Source organism: Pongo abelii, chromosome 18 (genome assembly GCF_028885655.2).
Source record: "Pongo abelii isolate AG06213 chromosome 18, NHGRI_mPonAbe1-v2.0_pri, whole genome shotgun sequence".
NCBI classification, from domain to species: domain Eukaryota; kingdom Metazoa; phylum Chordata; class Mammalia; order Primates; family Hominidae; genus Pongo; species Pongo abelii.
The window spans coordinates 4497418-4512543 of NC_072003.2; the positions used below are offsets into that span (position 1 = coordinate 4497418).

General features: G+C 52.8%; 1 protein-coding gene across 1 annotated transcript in view; it reads right to left on the reverse strand.

Moving 5' to 3' along the window:
- Positions 1–13799, reverse strand: part of TFAP4 (transcription factor AP-4) — a 54110-nt gene extending 40311 nt beyond the window's left edge. Inside the window, exon 1 of the mRNA XM_024234057.3 lies at positions 13524–13799. The gene's annotated coding sequence lies outside the window, so the exon portion shown is untranslated. The remainder of the gene's footprint in view (positions 1–13523) is intronic.
- Between the last annotated feature and the right edge of the window lie 1327 nt (positions 13800–15126).

The following is a 15126-nucleotide window of genomic DNA, read 5'->3' on the forward strand; positions in this document are numbered from 1 at the left end:
GACTCTGTCTCAAAAATAGATTAGATAGGTAGATAGATAGATAGATAGATAGATAGATAGATAGATAGATAGATAAAGGCTGGGTGTGGTGGCTCATGCCGCCCTGTAATCCCAGCACTTTGGGAGGCTGAGGCGGGCCGATCACTTGAAGACAGGAGTTTAAGACCAGCCTGGCCAACATGACGAAACCCCATCTCTACTAAAAATGAGCAAAAATTAGCTGGGCGTGGTGGTCCACGCCTGTAATCCCAGCTACTCCAGAGGCTGAGGCACAAGTATCGCTTGAACTCGGGAGGCAGAGCTTGCAATGAGCAGAGATTTCACCATTGCACCCCAGCCTGAGCGACAGAGCGAGACTCTGTCTCAAAAAAAAAAGGAACAAGGTGCTGATCTATGCTACAATATAGACGAAACTTGAAACATTAAGTGAAAAGCCAATCACAAGAGACCACCACTTTATTTGAAATGCCCAGAAGAGGGAAATCCATAGAGGCAGAAAGCAGGCTGGTGCGTTGCCAGGGCCTGGGAGGAAAGAGGAATGGGGAGTGGCTGCTTCTTGAGTATAGGGTTTCTTTTGGGGATGGTGAAAATGTTCTGGAATTAGATGTTGGTGATGGTTGCACGACTCTGAATACACTAAAAACCACTGATTGTACACTTCAAAGAGGTGAATTTTATGTATGTGAATTATATCTTGATGTTATTTTTTAATCTTTTTTTGAGATGGAGTCTCACTCTGTCGCCCAGGCTGGAGTGCAGTCGCACGATCACGAGTGCAACCTCCGCCTCACAAGTGCAACCTCCGCCTCCCGGGTTCAAGCGATTCTCCTGACTCAGCCTCCCGAGTAGCTGAAACTACAGGTGCCCACCACCACACCTGGCTAATTTCTTTAGTAGAGATGGGGTCTAGGGTTTCACTGTGTTAGCCAGGATGGTCTCGATCTCCTGAACTCATGATCCACCCGCCTCGGCCTCCCAAAGTGCTAGGATTACAGGAGTGAGCCACTGTGCCCGGTCTAATTTTTGTATTTTTAGTAGAGACGGGGTTTCACCATGTTGGCCAGGCTGGTCTCGAACTCCTGACCTCAGGTGATCCGCCGGTCTCAGCCTCCCAAAGTGCCGGGATTACAGGCATAAGCCGCCGATCCCAGCTTGATTTTATTTTTTATTTTTATTATTATTAATTAATTTATTTATTTTAGACACAGTCTCTCTCTGTCACCCAGGCTGGAGTGCAGTGGCACGAACTTGGCTCACTGCAAGCTTCGCCTCCCAGGTTCACGCCATTCTCCTGCCTCAGCCTCCAGAGTAGCTGGGACTACAGGCGCCCGCCACCACGCCCGGCTAATTTTTTGTATTTTTAGTAGAGATGGGGTTACACCGTGTTAGCCAGGATGGTCTCCATCTCCTAACCTTGTGATTTGCCCGCCTCGGCCTCCCAAAGTGCTGGGATTACAGGCGTGAGCCACTGAGCCCGGCCTATTTTTATTTTTTGAGACAGAGTCTCACTCTTGTCACCCAGGCTGGAGTGCAATGGCGCAATTTCGGCTCACTGCAACCTCTGCCTCCCAGGTTTAAGCAGTTCTCCCGTCTCGGCCTCCCGAGTAGTGGGATTACAGGCACGCACCACCATGCCCAGTTAATTTTTATATTTTTAGTAGACATGGGGTTTCGCCATGTTGGCCAGGCTGGTCTCAAACTCCTGACCTCACGTGGTCCACCCACCTTGGCCTCCCAAAGTGCTGGGATTACAGGCGTGAGCCACCGTGTCCAGCCGATTTTATTTTTTGAGACAGGGTCTCACTATGTTGCCCAGATTGGTCTCCAACTCCTGGGCTCAAGCGATCCTCGCACCCCTAAAGTGCTGGGATGACAGGCGTGAGGCACCATGCCTGGTCCTATAGCTCAATTTTTTAAAAGCACTTAGTAAAAGCTCAGAAAATGCCCCTCTCAGGACTGTGTCCATCTTCAGGGAGTCTGCTGTAAAATGAAAGAGATTGGATGAGCACCCTGAAAAAGCGTTTCGCTCCCAGAAGAGAGCTGAGCCCTGGCAGAGTGTGGCCTTGCCAGGGCCTGGAGCACTGACTCAGGCAGTTCTCGGTGCACGCAGGACATGGGTGAGGGACCGGGCAGGTGGCTGTGCAAAGAGGAACCGCCAACCAACGTGCTGACAGAGTCAGTGTCCCCGCACATCTCCAAACAGGCACTTGAACCCGTGGCCGTCAAGATGCCAACAACCAAGGGTTCTAGCAGCCGGTCTAGAAGGACTTCTCCAAGGAGGTAGGGTTTGAGCTGAAATTGGGAGGACTCGGTGGTGTGAAGGGGATGGGCAGGCACGTGTGACACTGGGCACAGGAGTGGAGGTCATGGAGCGCAGGGGGTGGTACGTAGGTTCTAATGTTCCCTCTACCCCGAGCTAATTCCAGGAGCTGCTTTACTTTGCTGGTTCACAGACAGCAGCGAAAATCCCATTGCTGGCTTCTCTCTATTCTCCCAGAGGTTCCAAGATTCTCTGCAGTTGTCCTGGAGGCTCTGGCTCTGGGAACTTGGTCTAAGAAGCCCAGACCTTGCAGGACCCTCCCTTCCTCTCCCCTCCCCTGCCCCTTCTCCGCCCCCACCTCTTCTCCCCTCTCTTCTTTCTTCCTCCTCCTCCTCTTCTTTTCTTCTTCTCCTTCTCCTCCTCCTTCTTCTTCTCTCTCTCTATCATCCTCTCGTTCTTTCTGTCTGTCTCGCTCTGTCACCCAGACTGGAGTTGGAGTGCAATGGCATGATCTCAGTGCACTGCAACTTCTGCCTCCTGGGTTCAAGCAATTCTCCTACCTCAGCCTCCCAAGTATCTGGGACTACAGGCATATGCACCACCATGCCCAGCTAATTTTTGTTTTTTAGTAGAGACGGGGTTTCACCACGTTGGCCAGGTTGATCTTGAACTCCTGACCTCAGGTGATCTGCCGGCCTCGGCCTCCCAAAGTGCTGGGATTACAGGTGTGAGTCACCCTTCTGACCCACTCCCAGGTTCCAGGAACAAGAATACAGGTCCTCTAATGGACAAAGCTCATTCAGGGACCCTCCAATGTGAATCGACCAGACACAGTCCTCATGTGGCACGGGAGGGGGACAGGCAGCAGCTCCTGGAGCGGGAGGATGCCTGGCCCCTCCTCCAGCCCCAGATGCAGCTGCAGGTACAGGGAGGGCCTCCCAGGGCAGGCCAGAGCCTGCAGGCCCCCAGCTGCAGCTCCAGCTGGGACCAGGCTTCTAACCTCACCCCTTTCTTGCTCCTCCCGCCTCCACCATCTCTCCTGTGGAGTCCCCAAGACTCTGGAGGAGAAATCAAATACAGAACTCCTCGGAGAACAGAAACGGGGCTGCTGCTGCATGCAGACACACTCATGCACACCTATGCACACACATGCAAACACACACATGCACACCATCCTTCAAGCCCACAGGCAGATCACAGAGAACCTAGATGTCACGATGAGAAAGGAACTAGACGTGAGCTATCATCTGCCTCCTTGGGGCAAAGCCTGTGCCAAGGGATTTGCCAGGATTGTCTCATCCAGTCCTGAAAAGAAGCTTGGAGATTTCAGAGATGAAGAAAATGAGCATCTGAGAGCTTAAGGGAGAGACTCAACCAAAGGGACACCTGGGGACGTCAAAGCCCATGAAGCTGAGCACAGGGCCTGGCAGCCAGCATGGTGGAGGCAGCTTAGCAGAGCTGTGGGGTCACTCTTGTATTTGTTTGTTTTGTTTTTGACATAGGGTCTTGCTCTGTTGACCAGGCTCACTGCAGCCTTAATCTCCTGGGCTCAAGCCATCTTCCCGTCTCAGTTTCCCAAGAAGCTGGGACCACAGGTGCACACCACTATGCTCATCTAATCAAAAAAAATTTTTTTGAAAATACAAAAAAATTAGCCGGGCGTGTGGTGGGCGCCTGTAGTCCCAGCTACTTGGGAGGCTGAGGCAGGAGAACGGCATGAACCCGGGAGGCAGAGCTTGCAGTGAGCCGAGATCATGCCACTGTGCTCCAGCCTGGGCAACAGAGCGAGACTCCCATCTCAAAAACAAAAATTTTTTTTGTAGAGACAGGGTCTTACTATGTTGCCCAGGCTGGTCTCCAACTCCTGGGATCAATCTATCTTTCCACCTCAGCCTCCCAAAGTGCTGGGATTCCAGGCATGAGCCACCACGCCCGGCCAGTGTGGTTCTTTTAAGGGACAGCCCCCCTCATTTCCATTTGCTCCATGTGGCTACAGGGGTATCGCCCTGTGCTGGGCAGGCTCCTGACCCAGGTCTGTCCCATCAGGAGTACGGTGATCGCTACAGGGCTGGGTTGGGACTCAGCTCTGGCCAAAGAGAGGCAAACCTAGGATTCTGCTGGAACCCGTGGTAGACACAAGCTGGAGGTTCACAGGTCTGTGATATCAGGGCCTCCTCTCGGGAAGTGCTGGCCCAAGAGCAAAGCGAACATGGAGGAAACTTGGCTGGGAGATGCAAGCCAGTGTTCCTGTGTGCACTAGACTCAGCTAGACCCTCGGCCTCTGCAGTTACACGAGCTGTCAAGGAACTGGTCTTTATTTCATTTATGTATTTATTTATTTATTTTTGAGATGGGGGGTCTCGCTCTGTCACCCAGGCTGGAGTGCAGTGGTGCAATCTTGGCTCACTGCAGCCTCCACCTCCTGGGCTCAAGCAATCCTCCTGCCTCAGGAGTAGCTGGGACTACAGGCCCGCACCACCACACCTGGCTAATTTTTCTATTTTTTTGTAGAGATGATGTCTCACTATGTTGCCCAGGCTGGTCTCAAACTTTTAGGTTCAAGTGACCCTCCCACCTCAGCTTCCAAAAGTGCTGGGATTACAGGTATGAGCCACTGTACCTGGCCCAGGAACTGGTCTTTGAATCTAGGTCTGAACACTGAAGCTCATGCTCTCTTCCTTGCGCCCCAGTTGTCCCCATAGAGGCTCTGATAGATCAGGGGCTAGGGCAAGTCTGGGGAGGGGGCCTCACCTCCCTCCCAGCCCCTGGAGGGAGTGTTGGACCCTCTCACCCCCTCCTAAAGCAGTTCCATTGCTCCCTTTGACCTTCAAAGTTGGCATCTGCTTGCAGGAATCTGTCTCTCTCCTCCTGGAATTCAGCCTCCAGATGTCAGATCCGAGGCGGTGGCGGCAGCATATGGCTCCCCTCAGAGTGAATCAGCCACATTCCAAAGGTGCACACACAGACGCCACACCCTCAGCAGCCTGGCTGCAGACTTCCTCCCAGCCCCAGCACCCGGCACCCGCCTCAGCCCCCACCTCTTCCCAGCCAGACCGGACTTCGGGCTTCCTTTCCAGAGACTTTCTCCTGGAACTGGAACAGAGAGAAAGCCACTGGGGCTGGAGACACCCTGAGCAGCCCTGCTTTGCTCACTCGCTCCCAACCGCTCACAGCTGTTATCAATATAGCTATGGTTCATACATTCAACAGGTGTGCATTGAGCACCTATTATGTGGCAGACAAGATACAGACAAGCCCCTAACCTCATGGAACTCAGCTGGGCAAGAGCCAAATAAAATCAGGTCCAGAGGCAGAAAAGAATTCCAAGTGTGGGAAGAGCTATAAAAGGAAGAAACAGGCCGGGCGCGGTGGCTCACGCCTGTAATCCCAGCACTTTGGGAGGCCAAGGCTGGCAGATCATGAGGTCAGGAGATGGAGACCACCCTGGCCAACATGGTGAAACCCCGTCTCTACTAAAAATACAAAAATTAGCTGGGTGTGGTGGTGGGTGCCTGTAATCCCAGCACTTTGGGAGGCCAAGGCTGGCAGATCATGAGGTCAGGAGATGGAGACCACCCTGGCCAACATGGTGAAACCCCGTCTCTACTAAAAATACAAAAATTAGCTGGGTGTGGTGGTGGGTGCTTGTAATCCCAGCTACTCAGGAGGCTGAGGCAGGAGAATCACTTGAACCCAAGAGGCAGAGATTGCAGTGAGCCGAGATCACACCATTGCACTCCAGCCTGGCAACAGAACAAGAGTTCGTTTCAAAAAAAAAAAGGAAGAAACAAGGGCTCAGACACGTGACAAAGTGACAGAGGGAGGGTTATGGGGTGGGGGAGGCTTATCTTGGGGTAACTTGTAAGCTGAGGCCTGAAGGATGAATAGAAACCTCCTCTATCGGCTGGTCATGGGAGTGCACACCTGTAACCCCAGAGCTCTGGGAGGCCCAGGCAGGAGGATTGCTTGAGTCCAGGAATTCAAGACCAGCCTGGGCAATATAGCAAGATCCCATCTCTACTAAATTAAAAAAATTTTTTTAAAGAAACCTCCTCTATCCCATCACTTCTGTAATCACTTCACCAGAATTACAGAAATATAACCCAAAAATATTTTTCCCAGTCACTCAGGAAGTTATTGGATCCTCTTCTCCTTTTTTTTTTTTTATTACTGAAGCAGGGAATCTAGCTAATTTTTTTAATAAGACCTTTAGTGAGGCCGGGTGCAGTGGCTCACGCCTGTAATCCCAGCACTTTGGGAGGCCAAGGTGGGCGGATCATGAGGTCAGGAGATCGAGACCATCCTGGCTAACACGGTGAAACCCCATCTCTACTAAAAATACAAAAAATTTGCCGGACTTGGTGGCCGGCACCTGTAGTCAACGACTCGGGAGGCTGAGGCAGGAGAATGTCATGAACCTGGGAGGTGGAGCTTGCAGTGAGCTGAGATTGTGCCACTGCACTCCAGCCTGGGCGACAGAGCAAGACTCCGTCTCAAAAAAAAAAAGACCTTTATTGAGATACAATCCATATAATTCACCACTTTACACCACTTTGCAATTACATCACAGTAGATGATTCAGCTGTTTCTAAATATCCACAGATCTGTGCATCCATAACCACAATTTTGGAATATTTTCTTTTTTCTTTTTTTTTTCGAGACGGAGTCTCACTCTGTCACCCAGGCTGGAGTGCAGTGGCATGATCTCAGCTCACTGCAACCTCTGTCTCCCGGGTTCAAGCGATTCTCCCGCCTCAGCCTCCCAAGTAGCTCGGACTACAGGTGAGCACCACCAGGCCCAGCTAAATTTTTTTGTATATTTATTTATTTATTTTTGAGATGGAGTCTCGCTCTGTCTCACAGGCTGGGGTGCAGTGGCGCGATCTCAGCTCACTGCAAGCTCCGACTCCCGGATTCACGCCTTTCTCCTGCCTCAGCCTCCAGAGTAGATGGGACTACAGGCGCCCACCACCATGCCCGGCTAATTTTTTATATTTTTAGTAGAGGCGGGGTTTCACTGTATTAGCTAGGATGGTCTCGATCTCCTGACCTTGTGATCCGCCTGCCTCGGCCTCCCAAAGTGCTGGGATTACAGGCGTGAGCCACCGCGCCCGGCCAAGAAATAAAAGTGTATTTTTAGTAGAGACGGAGTTTCATCATGTTGGCCAGGCTGGTCTCGAACCCCTAACCTCAAGTGATCCATGTGCCTTGGCCTCCTAAAAGTGCTTGGATTACAGGCATGAGCCACTGCACCTGACCAATTTTGGAATATTTTCATTAACCCAGAAAGAAACTCCATTTAGCAGTAACTCCCCGATGCTCGCCACCACCCCCGGCCCCAGGCAACCCCTAAGCTACTCTCTTTATCTTTTTATTTATTTATTTTTAGAGACAGGGTCTCACTGTGTTGCCCAGGCTGGAGTTCAGTGGTTTGATCATAGCTCACTGTAGCCTCTACCTCTCAGGGTCAAGCAATCCTCTCCTCTCAGTCTCCCGCAGAGCTGGGACTACAGGTGGGCGCCACCACACTCAGCTAACTTTATTTTTTTTAGAGATAGGGGTCTCACTCTGTTGCCCAGGCTGGTCTTGAACTCCTGGTCTCAAGTGATCCTCCTGCCCCAGCTTTCCAAACTGCTCATGCTTGTAGACGTAACACTGCCCCTAGCCCTTAATCTACTTCCTGTCTCTATGGATTTGCCTATTCTGGAAATTTCATATGAACAGAAACACATAACATGCGTCCTGTGTGTCTGGCTTGTCACTGGGCATAATGCTTTCAAGGGTCATCCATGTTGTAGTATGTATTGGTGCTTCTTTTTTTTTTTTTTTTTTGAGACGGAGTCTCACTCTATCTCCCAGGCTGGAGTGCAGTGGCACGATCTCAGCTCATTGCAACCTCTGCCTCCTGGGTTCAAGCAATTCTCCTGCCTTAGCCTCCCAAGTAGCTGGGTCTGCAGGCACGTGCCATCACGCCTGGCTAATTTTTTTAGAGACAGGGTTTCACCGTGTTAGTCAGGATGATTTCGATCTTCTGACCTCATGATCCACTGGCCTCGGCCTCCCAAAGTGCTGGGACTACAGGCGTGAGCCACCACGCTCAGCCGCTTCGTTCCTTTTTATGGCTGAATCATATTCTGCTGTTTGGAGAGACCACAGTTGATTTATCCATTCATCAGGTGAGGGACACATGGTTGTTTCCACTTTTTGGCTCTTATGAATAATGCTGCTCTGAACATTCCCATGCAAAGTTTTGTGCAGATATGTTCCCATTCCTCTTGGATATACACGATATATACCCAGGAGGGGCATTGCTGCGTCATATGGTCACTCCATTTTTAACTTTTTTTTTTTTTTTTTTGAGATGGAGTCTCACTCTGTCACCCTGGCTGGAGTGCAGTGGCGTGATTTCAGCTCACTGCAACCTCTGCCTCCCAGATTCAAAGGATTCTCCTGCCTTAGTCTCCTGAGTAGCTGGGACTACACACGCCTGCTACCACACCCAGCTAATTTTTTTTTTTTTTTTTTTTTTTTTTTTTTAACATCAAGACAGGGTTTCGCCATGTTGTCCAGGCTGGTCTCCAACTCCTGAGCTCAAGTGATCTGCCCGCCTCAGCTTCCCAAAGTGCTGGGATTACAGGCCTGAACCACCGTACCCGGCCTCCATGTTTAGCCCTTCAAGGAACCAGACTGTTTGAAAGGGGCTGCAGGCTCCCAGCAGCACCACACTCTGCCCAGATTCACTGAGGACCCCCTCGCATGACCCCCAGTTCGCACTACTCAGAGAAGCACCTTAAAATTAGCTGGCCTAAAGGCCAGGCATGATGGCTCATGCCTGTAATCCCAGCAGTTTGGGAGGCCGAGGCGGGTGGATCATGAGGTCAGGAGAGTGAGACCATCCTGACTAACATGGTGAAACCCTGTCTCTACTAAAAAAATACAAAAAAATTAGCTGGGCGTGGTGGCGGGCACCTGTAGTCCAGCTACTCCGGAGGATGAGGCAGGAGAATCGCTTGAACCTGGGAGGTGGAGGTTGCAGGGAACTGAGATCGCACCATTGCACTCCAGCCTGGGCGACAGAGTGAGACTCCATCTCAAAAAAAAAAAGAAGTATCAGAACCAAGAAAGGATGGCAGCAGGGGATGGCGAGGCGCTTAGTGGTGAAAGCGTCAGGACTTGAACCCCACCTCCACTACTTTGCAGCTTTGCATTTTTGGATGAACCACGCGGCTTCTCCAAGCCTCCCTCTCATCATCCACAAAACAGGCTGATTGTGACATCTACTCAACAGGGTGATTTTGAAGATTAAACACAGTAATACAAAACAAGTTATTCTGTTTGCCAAAGACATTACAGATGAGGTCACGTAGCCAATACCATGCCAGGAAACCAAAACTCACCTCAACAAATCTGTTGGGTGGGCCGGGCATGGTGGCTTATTCCTGTAAACCCAGCACTTTGGGAGGCCGAGGCAGGTGGATCACGAGGTCAGGAGTTTGAGACCAGCCTGGCCAACATGGTGAAACTCCGTCTCTACTAAAAATACAAAAACATTAGCCAGCCGGGCGTGGTGGCATGAGCCTGTAATCTCAGCTACTCGGGAGGTTGAGGCAGAAGAATTGCTTTAACCCAGGAGGCAGAGGTTGCAGTGACCTGAGATTGCGCTAATGCACTCCAGCCTGGATGACAGAGTGAGACTCCGTCTTGGGGTGGGGGGGGGGGGAAAGAAAAGAAATCTGTTGGGTAGCCAGGGCATGGTGGCTCATGCCTGTGATCACAGCACTTTGGGAGGCCAAGGCGGGAGGATCACTTGGGGCCAGGAGTTTGAGAACAGCCTGGGAAACACAGTGAGACCCTGTCTTTACTAAATATAAATGTAAAAAAAAATAGCTGAGCATGGTGGTGTGCGCCTATAATCCCACCTACTTGGGAAGCTGAGGTGGGAGGCTTGCTATAACCCCAAAGGCTGAGGCTGCAGTGAGCTGAGATCGCACCACTGCACTCCAGCCTGGGCGATAGAGTGAGACCCTATCTCAAGAGAAACAAAGAAAAAGAAATCTGTCTTGTCCTAAGGCTGACAGGGGCAAAACCAGGATCTGAATCGCGTGATTCCCAACAGGGCTTTGGCCAGTGCTGTGTGAATACTCACACAGATGGGGGATGCTGGGCAGCTTCAGCTCAGAAGGAACACTGAGTGAGGGACAGATGGGCTGGTCCGGCAGGGGACCCGCCCATTCAGCAGATGTCCCTGGGCACAGCTCACATGTCAGTTCTCTGCAAAGCGGACAGGCGGCTGAGAAGTGTCAGAGCCTGCTAATGAGGGCTGGGCAAGAGAGAAGCAGAAGCGAACTTGCCTGGGTTGGGGGAAGGGGATGGTGCAAAGCAACCCTGAGGCCGAAAGCCTGTGTGACCAATAGGGGTGGGGGCGGGCGCTAAGGGCTCAGGGCTCAGGAAAATGAGGTGGCTCTCCTAGTTTTTACCAGGGAAAGGAAAACAAGGCAGGAATTTCCGGCAGGGAAACCTGGCTATTCAGTGGGACTCTTAAAGATGACACTTTTTCCTCTATCCTCGAGTGCAGCCTCAAGACGGGCCCTGCTGGTCCATCCTAGGCTGACAGGTGTAGCCAGATTCCCCTCCAATCAAGGAGTCCATTTGGAAAGCTCCAGTGGGTTACCCAAGCGCAGATACCAAGCAAGTCCCTAAAAATGGAGGCCAGTGTGCCCTGGAGGGCAAGTATAAATATGGGGAATTCTGAGCCGGGCATGGTAGCTCACACCTGTAATCCCAGCACTTTGGGAGGCAGAGGGCGGATCACCTGAGGAGTTCGAGTCCAGCCTGGGAAACATGGTGAAATCTCGTCTCAACTAAAAATACAAAATTAGTTTGGTGTGGTGGTGGGCACCTGTGATCCCAGCTACTCGGGAGGCTAGGGTGGAAGAATCACTTGAACCCGGGAGGCGGAGGTTGCAGTGAGCTGAGATTGTGCCATTGCATTCCAGACTGGGCGAACAAAGAGCGAAATTCCGTCACGAAAAAAAATAATAATAAATATGTGGGCAACTCTTAAGTAGAGATGGGGGTTCCCCTCACTTTTGCCTCTTCCACTGAGTTAAAGTGTCAGGGAAAGGGGTTCCCAGGATAAAACTTTCAGGAGTATTCAGTTTTAGGGGATACAGGCCAAGGGGCAGGACCCTAGAGGGATTTTTTTTTTTTAGATGGAGTCTCACTCTGTCGCCAAGGCTGGAGTGCAGTGGCGCGATCTCAGCTCACTGCAAGTTCTGCCTCCCAGGTTCATGCCATTCTCCTGCCTCAGCCTCCCGAGTAGCTGGGGCTACAGGTGCCCGCCACCACGCCCAGCTAATTTTTTGTATTTTTAGTAGAAACGGGGTTTCACCATGGTCTCGATCTCCTGACCTCCTGATCCGCCTGCCTTGGCCTCCCAAAGTGCTGGGATTACAGGCGTGAGCCACCGCGCCCGGCTCCTAGAGGGATTTAGGAGGTGGGTGGAACCACAAAGGAAAAGCTAGCTGCTGGTGGGGTCTCAGCTTGGAAGACGTCAGGGTGTGAAGTGTCACTTAAGGAACAGTTTAGGATAGAGCAAGGGATGAGGAAGCCCGCCTGGAGTTCGGCAGGAGTGGGTGACCTCAGGTAGCCCACTCTTTTGAGAAACCTGGCAGGGGAGGTTGGAGACATGGCTGTGGCTTGAGACTAGTGTTTTTTTGTTTTTGGGGACGGAGTTGCACTCTTGTTGCCCAGGCTGGAGTGCAATAGCATGGTCTCGGCTCACTGCAACTTCTACCTACCAGGTTCAAGGGATTCTCCTATCTCAGCCTCCCAAGTAGCTGGAATTACAGGCACCTGCCATCATGCCCAGCAAATTTTTGTATTTTTAGTAGAGAAGGGGTTTCACCATGTTGGCCAGGCTGGTCATTACAGGCCTGAGCCACCTCACCGGGCAAGACTAGTGTTTTTGATTGTTCGTTTTGAGATGGAATCTTGCTCTGTCAGCTCACTGCAACATCTGCCTCCCAGGTTCAAGCGATTCTCTTGCTTCAGCCTCCGGAGTAGCTGGGACTACAGCCATGTGCCATCACGCCCCGCTGATAGAGATAGTGTCTTACCATGTTGCCGATGCTGGTCTTGAACTCCTGGGCTTAGGAGATCCTCCCACCTCGGCCTCCCAAAGTGCTGAAATTACAGGTGTGAGCCACTGTGCCCATCCTGGAGTCAAAGGCTTTGGACTTGAATGCCATCTCTGCTACTTTAGAGCTGTGTGTGCATGTACTTTTAACTTCTCTGTGTCTCCCTCTCAAAATGGGCCCGATAGCAGGTTCCATTTTGGTCTGGTCCCACCAGGACCTCTGACTCGCTGGCGATCTGAGGTAGGGGCTCATGTAATATACCAGCTCCTCAAACACGGAGGATGGGTCCCACTCCTGACCCAGCCTCATTTTACAACAGAGGGTAAAGGCCAAGACTAGAGGCTGCTCCAGGCTGGGGAAGGGGCAAATTCTAGATGACTCACCAGGCCCATACCCATGAGAGCCCTCAGGCCTGCAGCACCGTGGATCCAGAGGCAGAGACAGAGCTTTGCAGAAGGGTGAAAGCACTTCCTCCCCACTTCCTACTGCAGAAAAGCCACTTTCTCACGGCAGAGCCCAGACTGGCAACCCCCAGGCCTTCTGCACCTCACCTGGGCAGCAGGCGCGCTGACTGTGTGTGTTTCAATCTCTCCAGGCTCAGAGGGATGGCGGGGGATGCTGCCTGCGCGGTTGCTAGTGGCGGACACAGCTGCCTGGCTGACACTGCCTTTGTCATGCTCCAAAGCACTCAGCCAACCCGGGCCCCCCACCCACTCCCTCTCTCCTCCTGCCACCAGAAGCAGCCTCTTCCCGGCTCCCACCCTTCCTCCCTGAAGCCACCTGTACCTGCTCCAGAGCCTGGAGAGGTGACAAGTGCTTCCCAGACAACAAAAGCATCTCCCAGGAGAACAGATGTCACGAAGACTCAGCTACACCCTTGCTCTGTGCCCTGATTTTAGGCTGCGTTTGGGCAGCTCTTTGGGATGAAACTGTGGCAAGGGGTAAAGGGCCTGTCTTGGTCAAGGTGATCCCACCTTGGGACTCCTGGGTGTGTTTCAGACATCCGTCCCCTTGAGTTCCAATGCTGGTCTGGCCACTTACAAGGTGTGTGACCTTGGGCAAGTTATTTGACCTCCCAGAGCCTAATTTCCCCCCAGATAACGATAGATAGGTAGTGAACCCACCTCTTGCTAAAAAATGTGATCCATTATTGTCATTACTCCATCCTTTTAATTCCTCTTTCTCTCCACTCCAGCCACATCCGCCTCAATGCCTGCTGCCCCTGGACCTTAGGCTTGGGATGTGAAATCTTTCTGGAATGTTCCTTCGTTAGTTCCTCGCATGGCTTGTTCCCTCGCTTCCCTCCTTTGAGTCTTGACTCAAGTCACCTCCCCAGCGAGGCCTTGTCCTGCCCTGTCCTCCCTGGGCGCTTATGTGACATCCGAGGCGATTTCCCAATTCGACTACCTGTGGCTCTTGCGCCTGGAACGTAAGCCCCACGAGGACAGGACTGTTTCACTTCTGACTCCCGTGTCCGCAGAGATGGAAAGAATGACTGCGGGGGCCTACCCCCGCAGGGTGCTGTCGGCGCCCAGTCTGGCGGCTCCCGGGGCGCGCCCGCGAGGTCACGTCCGGGGCGCGCCGGCCGGAAGGAGGCCCCGCGTGGGGGTAGGGGCGGGGCGTCCGGGCCAGACCACGCCCCCCGGACTCGTGCCCCGCGTCAGCGGCGGAGCCAGCCAGCCAGCCTGGGGCCGCCTCGCACTTCCGCTCCCCAGCCGGCTTGTTCATATTCATGAGGCGGGCGGGAGGCGGGCGGGAGGCGGGGCCCGGGTCACCGGCGGCCCCCCGCCCCTGGCCTGGAATCCCGCCCCAGCGGAGGCTTGGGCCCCAGTGGGGCGCCCCCGACTTCCGCCTCTGGGAGGGAGTTTCCACTTGGTCACGACTCAAAAATGTGTCGCTCGCGCTTCTCCGCCCCCTCGTTCCTGCCCTGGGGGGGTCTCCTCCCTCGGAAGGCAGGAGGGGAGGGGCCAGGGGAGGGACGGCTCCTCCTCCCCGGGGCAGGTCCTTAGGGATCCCGGGCGGACTCTTCTCCCTCCAAGTTAGCGCCTGCAATAATCTTTCCCCCCACACCCCCCAAGACAGTCTTCTTCTGTCGTCCGGAGCTGGAGTGCAATGGCGCGATCTCGGCTCACTGCAAGCTCCGCCTCTCAGGTTCAAGCGATTCTCCTCCCTCAGCCTCCCGAGTAGCTGGGATTGCAGGCGCGCGCCAACACGCCTGGCTAATGTTTGTATTTTTAGTAGAGATGTGGTTTCACCATGTTGGCCAGGCTGGTTTTGAACTCCTGACTTCGTGATCCGCCCGCCTCGGCCTCCCAAAGTGCTGGGATTACAGGCGTCAGACACCGCACCCAGCCCTGCAATAATCTTAATTTTTTTTTTTTTTTTTGAGTTGGAGTCTCTGTTGCCCAGGCTGGAGTGCAATGGCGTGATCTCGGCTCATCGCAACCTCTGCCTCCCGGGTTCAAGCGATTCGCCCACCTCAGCCTCCCAAAGTGCTGGGATTACAGGCATGAGCCACTGTGACCGGCCTTTTTTTTTTTTTTTTTTTTTTGAGACTGGGTCTCACTCCGTCCCCCAGGCTGGAGTTCAGTGGCACAATCTCGGCTCACTGTAGCCTCCACCTCCTGGGTTCAAGCAATCTTCCCGCCTCAGCTGTCCAAGTAGCTGTGACTACAGTCATGCACCACCACAACTAGCTAATTTTTAAATTTTTTGTAGAGATGGGGC